A 19,009-nucleotide genomic window follows, 5' to 3' on the forward strand; every position below is an offset into this window, starting at 1 on the left:
AATTAAAATTGTATTAAAATGAGCTTTAGAGTCTTTAATAGATTTTCTAACATATCAGCACTAAAAGCCAAACTGTTACCTCTGAAACTTTAGCTATGTTGTATGTATAATTTCAAAACATAAACACCCTATTCATAGAATCCTTACAAAACTATTTCCTAGAAGAACACAGAAAACAGAAAATGTAAACTTTTCATGTTTCCTTGGAGATGTGCCAGAGAAATGCAGATGGTACTCAAAGATTTTTCACTAGGTAGAGGTAGGGATCAAGCAGTAAAAATGTGCTGCCCTGCCAGAGCACGCTGCCGGAGCATGGATCGCTGAGCTGTAGCGCAGGACTTGGGCAATATTGGGTCATCTGGCATACCAGATTTCAGCTAGCTCTTGCTGAATTCAGAAATTCATCATTCAGTTTCAAAGGGTACCACAAATTACCATTTGAGAGTAGTTTTGTGCCAGCATGTACCATGCTACCTGGACCTCAGGCTGAAGAGACTCCATGCTGCTGTTTGCCTTACTTGCACACTGTGGAAAGCCTGGGTGGCTGGTGTACATGCTGGGCGCTTGCTAGCTGACAAAAGCAATGCCCCCCTGGTTATCTCAGAGGAGGTCTTTTCCAGTAGCAGACATTAGCTGAGGAAGTTGTTCCTAAAAAGATCCATGCCATACGTAATTGCTGAGCACCTCAGACAATGCAAGAAAGCAAAACACTTTTGTCTCCTCCCTGTGTACAGCACAAACCATAGCCTCAACAGGAATCTGTGCCAGGTTATGGCCATACAACCAATAGTGCAACTGCAGCAAGACTCCCTGTCCCAAGAGTGAGTTTTTCTGCTCAATACCAATGACGGTAGACAAAACATTATGAAGATGAACTCCTATCAGTCTGAATTGGTCTCATTGTCAGGAATTTTCAATGACTGAGCTATTGCCTCTTCCATAGAAAGTCAAGGTCTGCAAGAAGACCAGCAACCTGTGGCAAATATACACACTGCAGGCACAAAGATGAGCAAAATTCTCAAGACAAAGAAGGTAGAAGAGATTGTCATGGAGAGATCCTCTCTGCTTCTCTCCACATTTGGTGGAACACAGAGCAACTGTCATTTGTCATCAGGGAAAGAGTTATCCAGATCTTTTAAAAGCTGGCAAACTGTCTCCCCCTCCTCTTTCAGCAGTCGGCTCAGGATGGACCAGGCAACAAATTGTCCATGCAGTTTAGGACATGATTGCTTCTGGGTGATGGGTATGAAGGCAGAGTGGTTTGTCTGCATGGTGTAAGCATTAGCTTACGCTAGTATTTTAAACATGATACACCTCTCTATCCTTACCTGTGCTTACTCCTCAGCCTGACAACAGGAGGCAATATTACTCTCAGGTTGCAAGTCAATGAAGATTACTGTGGATTCTCCCACTGTCATTACCAGCTGGTATGCCATGGTGCAAGATAACCACATACTCCACAATGCCATGCAAGCAAGACAATAGAATCACAGACTGATTTAGTTTAGAACGGATCTCTGGAAATCATCCGGTTGAGGTCAACCTCAAAGTAAAATCCAAAGCTTGACTAGGTTGCTCAGCTCACTGAGCTCACTATCCAGCAGGTTTGAACATCTTCATGGATGAAGAGCACACAACACACGTCTATTGGCAATCTATTCCAGTGTCTGACTACCCTCACAGTGATCTTTTTTTCCTTACATTCAATTAGAGTTTCTCCCATTCCAGCTTATGCCCGGTGCCCTTTGTCCTGTTGTTGTACACCTCCAAGAGTCTCTGTCTTCTCTATAAACTGTCTTTAAGTACTTGAAGACGACAATGAGATCCTCCCTGCTGATCTCTTCTTAAAAGAGAACAGACCCAGCTCTCCCAGTTTCTCCTCATATACTGTGCTCCAGCCAGTATATCATTATAGTTTGGTAACATTTGTCCTGCCAAGTTCACTGGAGTCACCATGCTATCCTTGCTATTTGCAGACTTTCTCTACTTACTGCTGCCACTGAATAGCTCCACAAGGTCAGTCATTTCTAGGACTTTTTCAGTTATTAGGAAGGTAGCTATTGCACAGCTGCAGAGTGCATGTTTGGCTATCAAAGTGAAGATGGGTTCTAAATCAGGCTTGGATTTGAGCCCTATCTCTTCGCCAGGATACTATTTGCTAGTCTTATCTTCCCAACATTTAAAAGAACAAGGAAAGAACAGATGACAAAAGTGTGGGAGCAGGAAATTCACGCAGAACTATGGCCTCTACAGGCACTAGCAACATCTCATTCGCTCTTACCTATGACAGCCAGAGGACTTACTCGTGCAGGGTGACATACCTCATCATTCTAAGAAAAATCCCCCACAGCCATTAGCTGTAATATGAAATGAGATTATGGAGGATGAGAGAAAACCTACCTTTTACCCATGAAGGGGGATGTCCCAGTCTCCCAGAAAAAAATAGGCTCAACATTCCTTTTTAAGTACTGTCACTTTTGTGTTTTTTATTTTTTTAAGGGTTAAGTTTTTGCTCATTAAAAACCAAACGCCAGTTCCAAACCAAAATACAAAAGTTAGTGAAGAAAGCATGCACCTGCATTAGCTATACTGAATTGCAGCAGGCCAGGTGCCAGAAATCACAGTAGTGGCACAAGTTCCTGCAATTTTATTGACAAGGACACATCAGTAACAGTTGTCCTCCAGTGCCTGCTGGGTTTGGGGGGAGTATCTGATAGGAAGATGTTTTGATCATGGACTGCAGGGGCCAGGCACGTGGCACACAAAGTGGCAGCAGGAACTAAATAAGCAGAGAGCAATTTTAAGATCAATCTTCAGCTTGTATTCTCTGTCATTATGTGAAGGAGCTCTGAATGTAAGGTAGTATATATGAATTTATCAGTAGCTGCAGATGCCACTTCGCTTTCTTCCCAGCTGCTCATCACAGAATGCCTCACCATTCAGGGCTGCACATGTTCATTTTCCTGACTCGTCAAAGTGTCGTAGCAATATTTTCCCTGCTTCCTTACTTTTTGCCACTTTTGCCTTGCCATCCTTTCAGCTGAAGCTTGCATATAAGGATGGGTTGGGTGGCTTTGGCAGTAGACTGAGATTCCTCAAGCTACAAAACGAAAGCGCTGTTTTCTCTGACACTATCTTCTCTCATCCTCTCTTCCAATTAATTAAAGATTCTTGTCACTAGCTTTAGCCCCCTGTCTGGGCCAGCTTTAGGTGCAGTCAGTTTTACCGGCTTCCTCCCAGGACACCTGTGTCCTACAGCCTACACCTGCAATAATTTCTTGTAGAACTGAGGAGAACTAGTATAGATAAAGAAGCAAGGGAGGTGATAGCAGGGTAGGGTCAGATGGATGCCAAGTAACACAGCTCTAGCTTAGATGTCATATCATGCCATGCCATGCCTCGAAAAAGAGGCTCACAAACCAGACAATAGCCTTTGGACAGAGGACTGGGACGTGACACCAAGAAGGAAACCATCATGCAGCAACAATGAATCAAACATTAACTCCATTTACACTCTCATCCCTAATGTGCAACTAAAATGCTTCAAAATGTTTATAACGAGAACTTTTTCTCCTCCCAATTTCCAATAAGACGAAGGCTAAAAAAAGCTTATGACTGATCACATACAAACCTCCATAGTGAGGCTGGAGGTCTTTTGCATAGTAGCCTTTAGCAAGCATTATCCCACAGCAAGGAAGATAGTGTATTTTGTATTTTAATCGATGCCACAGAAGATGACTTTCTCAGATTTGAAAGTCAACTGATGATGCACCAAGAGTGAGCACTCTAAGTAGAAGCCAATAATAAAAATGGCCTTAATAGCTGATGTGGGTGCCTTTTAGAAAGCATCTGCACGCTCCACAGACTGTCAGGAGAAAGAAGCATAACTGCAACCAGCACTGGAATGCGAATGCAGGTGTTATTAACGGATCATTGACTCTAAATCATTGACAACAACTTTGGAAAATTCCAGCGATGGGTACTATACGCCTGGAGATTCACAGAAAAGCATCTGAACAACCTGAAGTTGTGGTTTTACAAACTGGCTGTCAAGCTCTTGCAAAGCTGAGAAGATACCAGCATTCTACAGATGATTTACAAATAGATGAAACCTGAACAAAGTCTCTTTTCAAAGGACACATTCTCATACGATAAGGATTACAGCACATTCTCTGGAGTCCTGCTTCCACTCCTAACACTACAATGGTATGCATAATATTTCCATAGAATTAATTTACTCCCATATTCTCTTTCACATGAAATTTCTGTCATAAAAATAAAAGGTAGACATGCAAAGAAATACTTTTCAGGGTCAGACTCTCAGCAGATCAAAGCAATGACATGTAAACAGAGTAAAGCTGTACTGAAAATAGTTCAGAACACTCAGATATTTGCCCCTTTCTTGCTCATGAAATCAAGCATCAGCTTTTGTTACTTTTCTAAAAATGCCAAATCTCTCTAACATCACTAATTTGATCTTAAGAATTAACAAAATTGTACTGCAAAAATCAAAGTCAATATATCCTTGGATCTAAAGGATATTTCAGAGTTGATACTGTAAATATTGGATTCCTCTTGGCTTATTAAAGCCACATATGCTGGTAAGGTCTTCACAACTCTTAGTGAATTCTCCAGAAAGCATTTCAATATTGTGAAGACTTGATATTTAAAGTGTGAAATGTGTTATATTTTGAGTTTTTACAACTCTGGTATCAGATAGTCCCTTCAGGAAAAGTAATCATCTTTAGGCGAGTGTCTGCTTATATACAGAAGACACATACAAGTTGATTTTTTATAAAAAATATTCCTCTAAAAATACAAAAGTAGTTAACATTGGGAAAAAGCTATTTTAGCTTCTCTTTGGCAATGAATATTAATATTGATAAAATCAAATTTAAAATGTCAACACTTCAATCTTCACCAAAGATCCAACAGTTCTAATTGCACTGATGTCATTGAGCCAGCCTAATACGATAAGTATATGTGCATTTACCGTTTACTGTTGTATGTTTGTTGGGGACTAATCATAGTAAAATAAATCCAATATAGCAATGGAAAAGGTTATGTTATGTCTCATAAATATTTATAAACCAGAAAAAACAGTTTGGTTTGATGTTCAGAAAAGAAAAAAAATATATTTTATGAATCCTATTCTTTAAGAGCCTCAGTGTGCAACATTTTTAATCTTAATATAAATGACCTTGATAAAATGAATAAATTGAGCAAGTGTATCACCTAGTGGTCAAACAGAGCAAGATTCTCTTTCTGCTTTCAAGCTCTTTTGTTTACTGTGGAGGTGTTTTTTGGCCTCTTCCCCCCGCCCCGTCAAATGCTAAATCTGAACAGTGATATTACGTAAGCAGTAAATGAATATACTAAGAAACCCCATTGTGCCAATGTTTTATTACATGTAATTTATTTTTTTCTCCAGCAGCTTTTTAAAAACATCTTGAATCCTTAAACAGTTCTACTAAACCCTTGATTTCATTTAATGCTTTTTCCTGAAGCAAACCTAAATGTCTGCCTTAAAAGCTTACTCAGACCTTTTCAAGAGCATAAAGTGTTGAGAGTTCAGACAACACTGTGTTTGACCATGCGAAATGAAATGGAAAAACTGAGAAGATATTCTACGTAGAGAAAAAAAAAATCTAAACTCTGAGGGAAAAAAAGAAAATAGAGAACTTTCATGTTCAGAAATGCGCAAAATCCAAAAGGAAATAATTAGTATACTTTCTGCAGTGAAAGAAGTTTTAGGTCCATAGGAGTTGCTGTCACAGCTCAGTGTACTACACACTATACAACATGAACAGCAGCTGCCCTAAGGAGCTTACTCTTTACACCTCCTCATTGGTCTTATACCATAGCGATTATACTGGAGTCTGTAGGATTACATTCTCAAGGTATGGAGGTCAGAGCTTGTGGGGTTTAACTGGACAGCCAACTCACTTCTGTAATTATTTGCCAAGCTGAAAGCAAAAACAGTTTCCCATCTTAGAGGTTTTTTCCTTCCTTTCAAATAGCTTTCTTTCTCAAATCAGGCCAAGAAAATAAAAATGAAAGAATGTATTTTTTTTCGGAAAGTCTTTTGCTATTTCTCTTCACAGCACTTAAAAAAAAAAAAGCTGCTCTAAGCAGAATTCATGCAAAAAGAAGTTGCACCTTGTGTTCCAAAAAGATAACCACAAGAGGACAGCGCACATTTTAGTTTTGATTAATAGTTGTGAAGACTACATGCATGCATTAAAAATTTTCATTCTTTATTTTTGTGCTTAATATTTTGCATAAGATAATTATATTTGAGTTGCATGACAGATTCTGTAGCATGTTTAGGTTGAACTACCTAGTCCACCCCTCCAGAGGACTAGCCCAAGGGTGGAATACCATCTACTGGGATGAACACATCATTCTCAGCTTATAAATTACCTGGAACATGGTCATAACAGGGCTAGACAAAGCGAGCCAGGAAGGAAACTTGTTGCTACAGTTAGGGTTTGTTATGCTTCGTAATAATTGTGCTCCAAGGAAGAGGATTTGATTCTCCCTTACCACCAAAAAATAGTGCAAGTGATATTTCAGAAGTATCTCCTTATTACTATCTACCAGATTAATTTATCTTAATGACATAAGATCTTACAAATCCCAGAAGAGAAAGGCACTAGTCTCTCAATCTGGAACTCTGAAGTAACAGACAACATCAATTATAATGGCATTTTTTTCTGGAAATATTTATTGTTAATTAACAAGAGGTACATAAACTCCAGCAGAAACTAAATGCTCTGCTCATAGAAGCTGGTTACACTACAACTCATTAAATTCATAGTTCAGGATCCTTCAAGATGTTCAGCTTTACTGTGATGCAAGTAATTATTTTAACTTCTTCATTTGTTACAGATGAACAACACTTCTCAACAATGCTCATGGAATTATGCTTTTTGCTGAACAGGAAGAGCTTTTAATGGATTTAAACATCACTTTTATTCAGAGATATTTAGAATTTTTAAAAAAAGCTAAACAGTGCTAACAATTTACTGCATTTGATTCGCTGGATGCAGTTACCCAGTAAACCTATCCCAGCTCACTATTCTTGATATATAGATGTAGACAGAGCCAATATGAGATATCAATTAAAGTATCTCAACAGTTTATGTAACTCCATGTAATTCAGCAAAGGTACTTGCAAGTGTTGGACCAGAACTATGATTTACAGTTTTATTCTTCCAGTAGAGTAAAGCTATCATCTACAATAAAGTGTGCTTTTAGGAGACACACCATTCTTGAGAACCAACCTGAGATGTGGAACAGACAACCCACAACATAAAAATTCTGCATTTTCACCTCCTCTGCAAGCTGACTTCAGCTCAGTCCTAGTACACGCACGTGGCATGTCTATGCAGCACTTTGATGCAACAGCCAGTTGCTAGAGGAAGAATCACACAACAACCTACCATCTCACGGCTCTGCTCAGGCAGTCATGGAGAGGAATAGCAGAGTTCATGCAGCGCACAGAGGGGCAATATTCACAATATTCAGAGGCTCCTCTTCAGGGAGGGGCGTGAGAGGGAAGGCTTTGGGGTGCAAAACGTGAGGCAAGTTATTCTGGGCTGGGAAAGCCTGCAGACCCAGAAACCCACAGCTGTGCTGAACCTGAGTTTCTAGGCCCAAAAGCAATGAAAAAGCTGTTAAGTCCATCATGCTGCAGAATATGCAGCAGGCGGTGATTTCACATACTACCACCAGGAATAATACAGAAAGAGGTTGATCTGAAATAGTGAAATTTCTTGCTTATTTGGAAAAAAACAAAATACTTTCCCTTCAAATTTGACCCATACCAATTTTCTTCCTCCTTCCTTGTTTTGGCTGCTGCAAGAAGGAATTCAGTATTTCACCTCTAACCAAAAGGGCACTGCAGGAGATATGCGAATGGCACCAAATTCTGTGCACACTGTGGCTGATGACAGCAATTGGCTGCAACACACAGGAGCCCTGCAGGTCCTGAGCACAGCACACGTATCAAAGTATAAACCCAACAAAGAACAGCATGTAAGTGCTCCCTATTGTAATATAAAACACACATACAAAGAGTGCCAAAGAGCACAAGGACAAGTATCGACAATTTCAAATACTGCTCTCATCTTTCCTACACACTTCTTCCTACATGATGGTGCTGAATGACACAGACTTCATCTGCTCCTCAATTGTCTAAACCCAACAAATACCACCAACAGTTGGTATGTAACCAACTGTTAAGTACAGCTGGGTCTTCCCCTTGCATCTCCTTCAACTAAATGTATTCTTACTGGAGCCAGAATAACTTCAGAATGAAGCATAAGGAATCTCTAGTGGTTGTTTGGTAACATTCAGCCTCCTTAATGCCCTGCACTAGAGTTCCTCACATACCCTTGGTCTCTATTCTTGACACCGAGATACAGAAAGCAACCCTGCATGGAACAAGTAAGAAGAGATAAATAAATAAATAAACTCCTGCTATTGTCTTCTCTTTTGTTCCTCAGTAAAGAGTCTATTCACTCTTCCTGCAGGTATGCTTTCATTTGTGGACAGCGACCAGAAAGCTGCTGAGGCATGAACATGTAAGCTGTTAAACAGCATGAGAATGAAGAAGAATACTATAGAAAGTAGATTTAGTAGGATCACTCATAAAATCATCAAGCTGTGTTTGTGTGTGAAGACAGTTAGCTATCTTGGATTTACAGCTTCAGTTCACGTACCATTTTGAAACATACTACAGAAAGGATCTCTAGTTTTGACTACAGAGAAAAGAAAGCAAAAATGTCTGTCAAACAATACCGGAGTAACAAGACTGATAAACTGCAGTCTTTGAAAAAGTAAAGTCCAACTCTCAGAGAAATACAGCAAGACTATCGTTAATATTTGCAGATTTACAAATATTAAATAAAAAAAGGATTTGTCAGATTTCTTTACTATGCCTTAACATTTTAAGTTCAATTTACTTTTCTGATCTTGTTTCTTTTATTCATTTACAGGCTACACAGTAGATTAGAAAGGCTGGCAAGAATCTCTCTCTTGAACTGTTTAGGTCAGGTAGAATTGGGTAATTGCTTTATAAATCTGCATCCTTGTGCAGAGTGCTTTTAGCACTATAGATCAGGTTTAACCAGCAAAGATGACTTTAAAAATAAATTTGAGTTTATTCTAGGTCACTGAGTCACTATTTATAACTACTGTAAATGTCTAATCTTCTCTCTTTTTTTTTTTCTCCTTAAAAGGTTGATGCCCTAGCACCATTAAAATTAAGTTGAAAGCATCTTGTCTCTGATTATTTGATCTACAGGATCAGTAGAAATACTACATAATTAGAACTTATAATATCTCACATACAAAGTTAAAATGAGGAAGCATTGTCTTGTAATAGCTCTACTCAATTACAGTAGTTTTTACTCTTGACTTTTTGTAATTTCAGGCTAGATTTGACTTGCAAGCATTTGGGGTTTGGGTTTTTTGGGGTTTTTTTTTTCTGAATTAGTTTGATGGGATATTCCTGAGAGCAGAAATTTTAACATCAAGGAAGAGACAAAAAAAAAAAAAAAAATTCTCCATGAAAACTATAAGGAGTTCACTTTTGACTGTTATTTTCAAAGATGATGACAAAGTCTCAGCATAAGCAAAAGGGCAATACCTGTTCCAAAAGTATTCATATCTCCACTGGGCACAACTTGCTTGGCTCAGGAACCTGTGCTATAATGCCACTGCACTGATCAAGAGAAATACCCTACAAGAGCTCACAGGTGCTAGTGCTCTGTAAACCTGCTGCAGGGTACCTCGCACTGGGAGGCACTCCGAACACGTGATGGACACACCGTTTATGTCAGAGATTGAGAGAATCACAGTGTGCCAGTTCATTCCTGTACCTTTTCTTGGCTGTTATATTTCTCACCCCGGATTTCACGGCACCTCTGTCCTGCACAAAATGCATATGCAAATCTCGAGCAATATTTCTTAGGGGTTTTCACAACCATTGCTGATTATTAATCTTGCTTCTCCAAGTTTATAACTGCTTTCTGCAGTACCATTTTTGCCAAGCCTTGCTTAGCTGTCCCCCCAGGACAGGGAGAAGGAATATGCTCTCCTTACATTCAGTGCATGTTTACTCCCACACTGAGTTATAACGTAACCATTATTCATAGTAATTGCATTGTTTTATCATGACTTAGCAAGTTGCAGCTAGAAATACAAATAGCAGGTCATGACTGTGCTGTGTAGCCACTTTTTTTACTAATGTTTCAGATATGAAAGTCTAAACTGAGCTTCAGCATAAAATTCAGTTCTTCTTTGATACCATCTGTGATCACATCTGCAGGTGTTAATTGCTCTTTTGATAATATCGAAACTAATCCTATTAAGGCTAACAGTGGGAATGTGGACTACTGCAACTTACCACCAAGGTCCCAAAGTCTAAAGAGATACCTTGTCCCCTTTTACTCCTCCAAATAAGATGGTTTAACATCAGCTCAGTGTCCAATTCCCTGAAGACATTATTAACTCAGGTCTGCAGTGTTAATAAGTCAGATACCAGATCAGACAGAATTAGAATAGACAAATTAATCGTCAGAGGATGCACAGTACAATGTCCAGTTTGACCTAACTACATTTGTATTACTGTTAGAAAAACTGAAACTTCTCTCTAAATTCTAATAACAAATTCATTTTTTTCTTCATATGCCAGAAGTTAGCTGAGAAACGTAGTGACTGGTGGAACCAGTGCAATAAGATAAATCAAAAAAATTCGCAGCACAATTTTAGCATGTTAAGCTGCTTGGTTGTTTGAGATTCACAAGGCATATTTTATTGTTTTTATTATAAAAAATATATTTGCAAGTGTGTTTCAATATGAGCTGTTTATAACCTAGCTGCTTTGCCTGTATTTAGGCCTAGTTACCTAACTTACATGCTAGTTTATGCTACTAAGTTCTTGAATAGAAACACCTCAACAACTTACAGAGAAATTTTGCTTCATGAAGTACGATCACCTCCCACCTCATCATACCTGATCACTGCAGTGTCTAATGGATTCATATCTGTAATAACATTCTCATTCACCCAGCTTCTTTATTCAAGATACTACAAAACATTTTATAAACCTCATTTAATTAAATTCTGGTTCACCTAGAAGGTTGCCCAGGACTGTGGCCAGTCAGGTTTTGAGTATGACCAAGGATGGAGCCTCCAGAACCTCTCTGGGCAACCTGCTCCAATGTTTCACCACTCTCACTGTAAAAAAAATAAAAATAAAAAAAATAAAAATATATATATATATGTATATATATATATATATATATATATATAAACATAAGAATATATATATGTATGTATGTATGTGTGTATATATATATATATATATATATATATATATATATATATATATTCTTATGTTTATGATTTCTATTTGTCCCCATTGCCTCTTGTCCTGTCATTGGATAGGATTGAGAAGAGTCCAGCTTCATCCTCCCTACATTCACAATAGTAACCAAGTTTGAAGTAGAAATCATGAGTCTTATCTTTCACTGAGGGCATCACAGATTTCTTTTTTTCAAAGCATAAAACTTATTTTTGGGATAGTAACAACACTTCATTATGAAATAATGGAGCCGTGCAGAAGATAAATCTAGTTTGTGAAGATTCCAATATTTTCTATGAAGTAAAACGTTAAGGGACTTTTTCCAGCTTAAGTTTTTTTTTGTTTGTTTGTTTGTTTTTTTAATTTACAATTGCACTATGATAAAGACAATATTGTTTTAAGGCTTTCTCTCAAAAAAAATTCTTATGTTGCTTTATTCTTTCTCCTCATTGAAATATTTACTTCTCTCCAAAATAAAATTTCAGTATAACTGGCAGGTTTTTGTCAAGTGCTGAGAGTCATCGGAACTTTAAAGACTAGAACCACATTGGTAGAACACAGACTTTTCAACCTCCTTTCAAACATCAAAGAACGAATGACATGGTAAGCAGCTAGGCACCACCCACCTCCCAGCCTCTAGTAGGAGTAGGATAACACATTCAAGATAATTTAGCTATCTGCTTCTACCGAGCGTCCAAATATCATAATCAGGCAAGTACAAGGTCTTTGGTGTATTGTGTGCATCAACTTAAAATAATGAAGTAAGGTCTCTCTCAAAACCAAACCAATTGCTCCTCTCAGTTACAGCTTTTAGGAATAGAGCAGAATTTAGCCCTTTGGCATCACACTTAAAATATGTGGGCACACATTTCCATCTCCAAAGCATTCCAGAAAGAGAGGAACCCACCCAAATCCATCTGTGTTTGACTGTCTCTAAAAGCCGTGGGACTCAAACAAAAATTTGTAATAATAGGTTAGAGATAATCAACATTCATGAGAGATCTAGTGCAATATGTAGTCTGCTATGGTAGAAGAACTACAGACAAGTTAGATTTCATCCTTATTACTGTTCTAGGGAAAAACAATATGCAGGTGTTGAGATTCATAAATAATCCGGTTCTACAGGTTTGCTGTCCTCCTCCTCCTTTTTCTGGCTTCAGAAATTAGTGCAGACTTCTTAGCTCTGGCTCAAGGTTTATTAAAGATTTTAAAACAGTACAGGATTTGTACAATCTTGAGCAGGCAATGACATGAGAAGCAGGATTTGTATTAGATACATTTGCATGTATATTTTGGACCTAACAAATGTATTAGCTCAATCCAGCTCTTCACAGCTAGCACAGAAACTTGTTTTGGATTAATTTTCAGGCAGTTGAAGTGTTTCACTCGTAAGATGAAGTGTTTTGCAATGAGTTTGAATGAGATATTTTAAAATGTTACATCTAATCTTTTTTTTTAAAGTCTCACACATCTAAATCATCACACCCAAAGAGCCCTGTTCACATTCTGCTTTCAACCACACTAAAAAAAATCCAAAGAAAAAAATACCATAAAAACTCCAATCTGCTCTGTAATCTTTTAGGAATGGGAACTGAATAGTAATAACAACAACAGTGATAATAATGCTTAGCCCTGACATAGCACTTTACCTCTTCAGAGCACTGCACAATCATTAACTGAAAAATCATCCATCTGACAACCATGACTTGCCTATCACGCTTGTCTGCCATCACAGCTGCATGCAAAATGCTCTTCATTCAGCCCTGCTGAGACTACTGCTGCAAAGGAGCGGGCACTGCCTAACACATCCTATACCAACTTTCTTATTTCCATTTCCCAGTTTACCTGGTACATTTCCTGGATGAAGCAAAACATGCCTCAGAGGGTACCAGCAGTGGAAAGTGCCCTAGGAAGAAAGATCAGAGCTGACACAAGAGCTTTTACAGTCACTAGTGCTCCAGGGAGCTGACCACTCTCCACCCTCCTCCACATTTGACAACAGCTGCTAGTCCATGGTCAGGCTATGCCTGGTGTTTACTTTTACAGATGAATGTTTGGGGTTTTTTTTGTTTGTTTGTTATGCTTTGCTTTATAAAGTTTTCAACTTGCAATTAAACACAGATTTTCTGAACTAGGAAATTCTTTCTTTTTTTGGAGGGGGGAGGAATGTATCTAGGAATAACAAACAGCTGAGATAATATTGGAGATCTTTCCCTCTGAAACATCAAGAATTTGAAACTGTAAATGCAGGATTTCTGAGTAGACTGACTTATTTGATGACTTTATATGTGCACCAAGTAGCACTCTAAATGTTTATGCCACCATTTTGGCACAAGCAGTACGGTGAAAAACAATGTATTCCCAACCAGTTACTCTAAAGTCACCTTTACCATTTGTAACACACATCTTGAAATGTTATTGTACAGAAGGGAACACCATGACAAGTACTCCCGCTCATCCAAGAGGTCACTTTCTGATGAATGTGCTCTGAGATATGGGCTCTGCAGAAAAAGGATCCCTGATAGGGTTTGCTTAGGAGAGCAGCTGCAGCAAATCAGAAAGCTACAAGAAGAGAGAACTTTCTGATTTATCTCCCCCTTTATTCCTCCATCTATGTTTTCTTTAAACTTGCAACTGTGTTGTGTATTCTGGGTATTATGAAAATAAATCCTTTATTTGCATTTTACCTTAATCTGACTTGAGTAAAGGGGAACTTCAAGGTAACTCTCTAAAAAGGACATCTCTCCCAAAGGCAGAGCAAATCTACAAACCCGAGTAATGGGATTCCTTTCCAAGTGCTTTAGCTTCCAAGCACACTCTCCAAAACAGTAAAATAATTTGTCAAAGGCAGCTAGGTCGGTTTGAGAAGAATGCTGCAGTATCAGAAGCAAGAAAAATGCCTTTTTGTTAGCAGCAATAATCTGTAGGACTCTCTAACATGCAGCAAGGTAATAATATGTCAAAATCAGACTAGAAAGGGCTAATTTTTTTGGTACAGAAGTCCTCACTTTATGTTCAGATTTGTATAGAGAACAACAACAATAGAGGTTTGTTATATTTGTAATAGCACCAGTCACTGAAAGTTCTTAACCAGGCAGTTGTCAATTCCCATTATCAGAAATTTGTCAACATTTTCAACACATTTGCACTTTGCCTACTTTTAGTAGCGGGCTTGGGGCTTCATATGATGCAAATATTAACAAAACTGATAACCTGATACTAGATATATTTCTGACTATCTAGTAAATGTATTTCCCTATGAGCATAAGATATTATATGACTCTACTCTCCTGTATATGGTAATGTTTGTTACTGTTAATAAAATTCACATGAAAAAATTGTTTTATGGTGAATTTAATATAACTTCAGTTAAAAATTTTCAACTAGAATTCACAAAGTGTGAAAATAATATTTGGGCTATGCTTAAATAAAACATTTGGTTTTATTTTGAAATAGTTTTGTGTCAAATTCGAATGCAAGTTTTAAAGGATAAAATACATTTCAGCTGAGACCAAATGAGATACTTCAGTGATTTCTTTTTTTTTTTTGACTTGATTGAATACATTTCTTCCTCCACCTTTTCAGTTTAGCAAACTAACAAAATGGATTAGCTACTCTAACTTTGAAAACTGAGTTGGTATTTGATTAAAAGTGTACCTTTTCCCTAAATGCACATCCCATAGGCCTTTTATTCATTTATACTTTTATATTTTACTTGCTCTTCAACACTAGATTTTAGGCGCAGAGATCTACAGTTGTACAGCATTTAGTACTTTTTTTTTTTTTTTGCTTCTAGAATAAGCAGAACAAGCAACACCAGCTTTTTAGAAAATCATCTTCAAAAAGATTTAGAAAGTCATCTTCAAAACACCAGTGCTTTCTCCATCAATTGTAACCCAACAGCGACTTTTCACGACCACAGCAGCACAGACCGTGTGAAAAGGTTCACGGGCTTTTGAGAATCAAACCTGGCTGCGCTTCCAGGGCTTCAGCCTTGCACCGCATACAGCTCAACAGCAGGGACCTGCTGTTGCTGCACCCTGTGAAAGCAGCGACAACCTGACATGGGCAAGGTCCAGGATAGATGAGGTCCTGACCACTAGGCAGCTGCTCCCACCTCCCCTTCTGCTCACAGCAGCATGAAGGGCCGCAGAGCCTGTGCAAGCGACTGAGATGCGTTCTTCCCGAGAAGGTTACAGAAACCTACCACTTTACTGGGGGAGTTCATTGAGTTTAAATGGAACCCCTCCTTGTTGCAAGATACAGTATCTAGACAGTAACCACATGGTGGAAACCGCACAGAAACAGTGTTTTAGGTAGTCACACCAGAATCCTGGCACTGCCTTCTCCATGTCTGGATCACTATGATCTATCACTTTGAATCTCAACAAAATGTGCATATAACATATGACGTTAAGGTAAACTGAAACATAGAGGAGACAATTTTTCCATTAATAGACAAGGATTTGCAAAGACTACACTTACCCAATACCACAGACAGATGGAAAACATAACTGCTTTTAGCTGGAGAGCAGTGTGCCATGCTTCCCAAGAGCCTGAAGGGAGGGCACAGGGAGCAACTGAGTAGGGGCCCTGACAGCATATCCCCACCCCAAAGCACAGCTTCTCCCATATAATATACGCCTTCCTTCTTTTCATCAGTGAGTCTTAATTTTATTGTGTGTCATGCTTTCCACATCAACTTCCAGACTGAAGACCTCCCAGCTGTGCTTAAAATTAAAGAGCAGTTGTGTTGCCTTACAGAAATAAGGTTATCCGCATTAGAAGTATATTTATTCTTTCTATTTTTGAGAGGAAAAGGGTGCAAGCTTTGCAGCCCTCTTTGCTATAATTAATTTGCAAAGCACTAAAAAAAATTAGTCCTCTGTGCAACCCCAAAACTATAATAGCAGTAAAAAAAAAACCAAAAAACAAAAAAAAACAAAAAAAAACACACACACCACACAAATATATCTATCCAATGGGTTAAAGCATTTGTTGTTGTTGTTTTTTAAACAGGTGATTTTTTCCATAATGGATTGATGAGATAAAAACCAAAGTTAGAAAGCTGGTGTCTCTCCCTCCCTTCCTTCTCTTCAAATCTCTCTGGCTGTAATTTCTTTCCTCTGCTTTTGGTAGCTCCTCTGGGGCTGCAGGACCACAAAGTCAGTCAACACACATGTTTCCATTGGGTCATAAACCCTGACTAGATGACAGTTAACCCCAATGGCCAACTTACTGAGGAAGGGTCACGAAGACATTTATAATTCATGACTAGTGCGTTGGAATGCATTTCAAACATTGTTTATGCCCTGTGGCAGTTTTACAGCTCTTCATAGGAAAGCTAACTTCTTCCATAAATACCTACATTTTCACCAAGGACAGCTTTTCCTCAAGGTGCCTTCGTTCTCCAAGTGCCCCCAAATTAAGTCTGTATAAATGATGCAGCCACTTTATCGGAACAAATTTAAGTTACCATGCCTTTTGCCAATAATGAATCCTGGTATTCAGATATTTACTAGCACTGTAAAAAGTGATTTTGCCATTCTTAGTCACTGAAGAGATTTGTCCTTTGAAAGAGATTTGGAGGATTTTCTTTCCCCACAAAGAGATGTTCATGAAACAAACCAAACTATGTCACATTTATATATTTACAGCGTATTGGAATAGGTGCACATGTATGTCTATTGTATCAGACATGACCGCATGTTAGCATTTTCAGAATAATCCAGGAAAACACACACCCAGCGCAATCAAGATAACATACCTGCTACATTACATAAATGAGTTTCCTCATGAACACCTCTACATTGCTCTCAGACAGCACCATTTCATTTTCATCTTTTAAGACTGCTATACCAGCTCTAGCAGCTTTCTCCACAGTAAAAATAAGTAAATCATTGCAGTAAGGAATAAGGCTGCTTCTGCTTCTACATTCTAACTAATGGACTGGCTACATATACTTATGACTAGATATTTAAGGCTAAATCAGATTAGGATTCAGATTTATTGATAGCATCAAGAGGGTTTGTTTTCCCCATCCCCAGCTATTCCTTCCCCCTTCCCATCTAGCTTTCACCAGCCCAGAAAACTCTGAATTAGCACAATCCCATAAAAAAAAAAAAAAAAACCAAAAACAAGAAGAGAAACTTCTTAAATACGACAACCAACATTTCAATACATGTTTTTTGTTAGCTTCAAAATATCCTTATAAGCATTCCCATAGAGGTCAGAATTAATTAGGAATTAAAAAAAAAATCAAAGTGCAGAGTGTTTTGCTGAAATGCATAACACACAGCATATATGAAAATGGTTTGAGATCCATTGAATGGTGCTGTTTAACTTGCCTGACACAGCAGTGCACCCAGAGCAATCTGAAACAGCTGCACATTTAAAAGAGAAGAGCAACAATGTAAGTTACAGTGAGATAGTATCGCTGTCATCTTCTGTAGTCTTGTTATACAATTGTCATACCCCCTCCCCAGCACCTGCCAAAGGTTAGCACTGAATATATTTTTGCTACTATCACACCATTAAATGTAATTATGCAGTCCTCACAGTCCTGTAGATGTATATTAAACATGCTTACTCAAAGAGTACACATGCCTGCTTGGACAACTGGCTTGCTCAGAGAGGAAGTATGCTTAGCTAAGAAAACAAATGAGAAGTTATTCACTCAAGCATATTATATGCAGTAAGATATACAACATTTTCCTGGAAAAAAAGCCAAAGCTCTGTACAAATAGTTTATTCTTGTACTGGACATCCTTTGGCAGAATACTTTTCTCTAGTCTCATGCAAGACCCAGTCTTTTTGATTACTACATGTATAGCATATGAATTGATAACTATCAGTAATAGCCTAATTAGCACATGTGTTTGATACCAGTTTATTGAGATATATTTTTTGTTATACCTTAAGGATTATTTTTTTTCTGTTCCTGAACGCAGGAGCTGAAAGGGTTTTCTTAAAGGTAAAATTTCATTTCTTTAGAAACCAGTATCATCACATCTATACTGTAGCAGACTGGCACTAATCTATTGTAGTATTATTATAGACAAAACAGTACAGTCCAGTAACATTTGAGAAAAGCATAAAGAAATTAAATGCATTTAAAGTCTCCTGTCCTGACAAACATCATCATTTTGCTCATTTTATTTTAGCTCTTGTGAATCCTTTGTGCATGGATCATCGCTAAAACAAAGCTTGCATTTGGCAGCATTTATCTGCCTTCTCTCAAGCATGTTCTTAAGGGATATGTCCCTGTCTCTTGTTGATAATACTTTGCCACTAGCCAGGAACCTTTGAAAGAGAGGTAAGAAACCTTTTTCTTCTCTATTGCTACCTTTTATTCAAGAAAACTAGTATATGATGTGGAAAAATATTTAAAATGGTCTTTTGAGGAAAAAAAAATGAAACACAATCAAATTAGGATGCTAACATTTAATAAAAAATCATTTATTAGGACTGAAATAAGCATATTATTTTATTGCCTATATTATCAGAGGCATTTATCAGTAGCTAAATTGTCAGTTTAGGATTTGTCATTGGGGTCAGGTCCAACAGAGGGTTTCTTTTTGTGGACAGGAAAGCCTGTACTGAGGAAATCATGTAGACCTAGGCCTTTCAATATTA

The sequence above is a fragment of the Dromaius novaehollandiae genome, chromosome 15, assembly GCF_036370855.1.
Source record: "Dromaius novaehollandiae isolate bDroNov1 chromosome 15, bDroNov1.hap1, whole genome shotgun sequence".
Lineage (NCBI taxonomy): Eukaryota > Metazoa > Chordata > Aves > Casuariiformes > Dromaiidae > Dromaius > Dromaius novaehollandiae.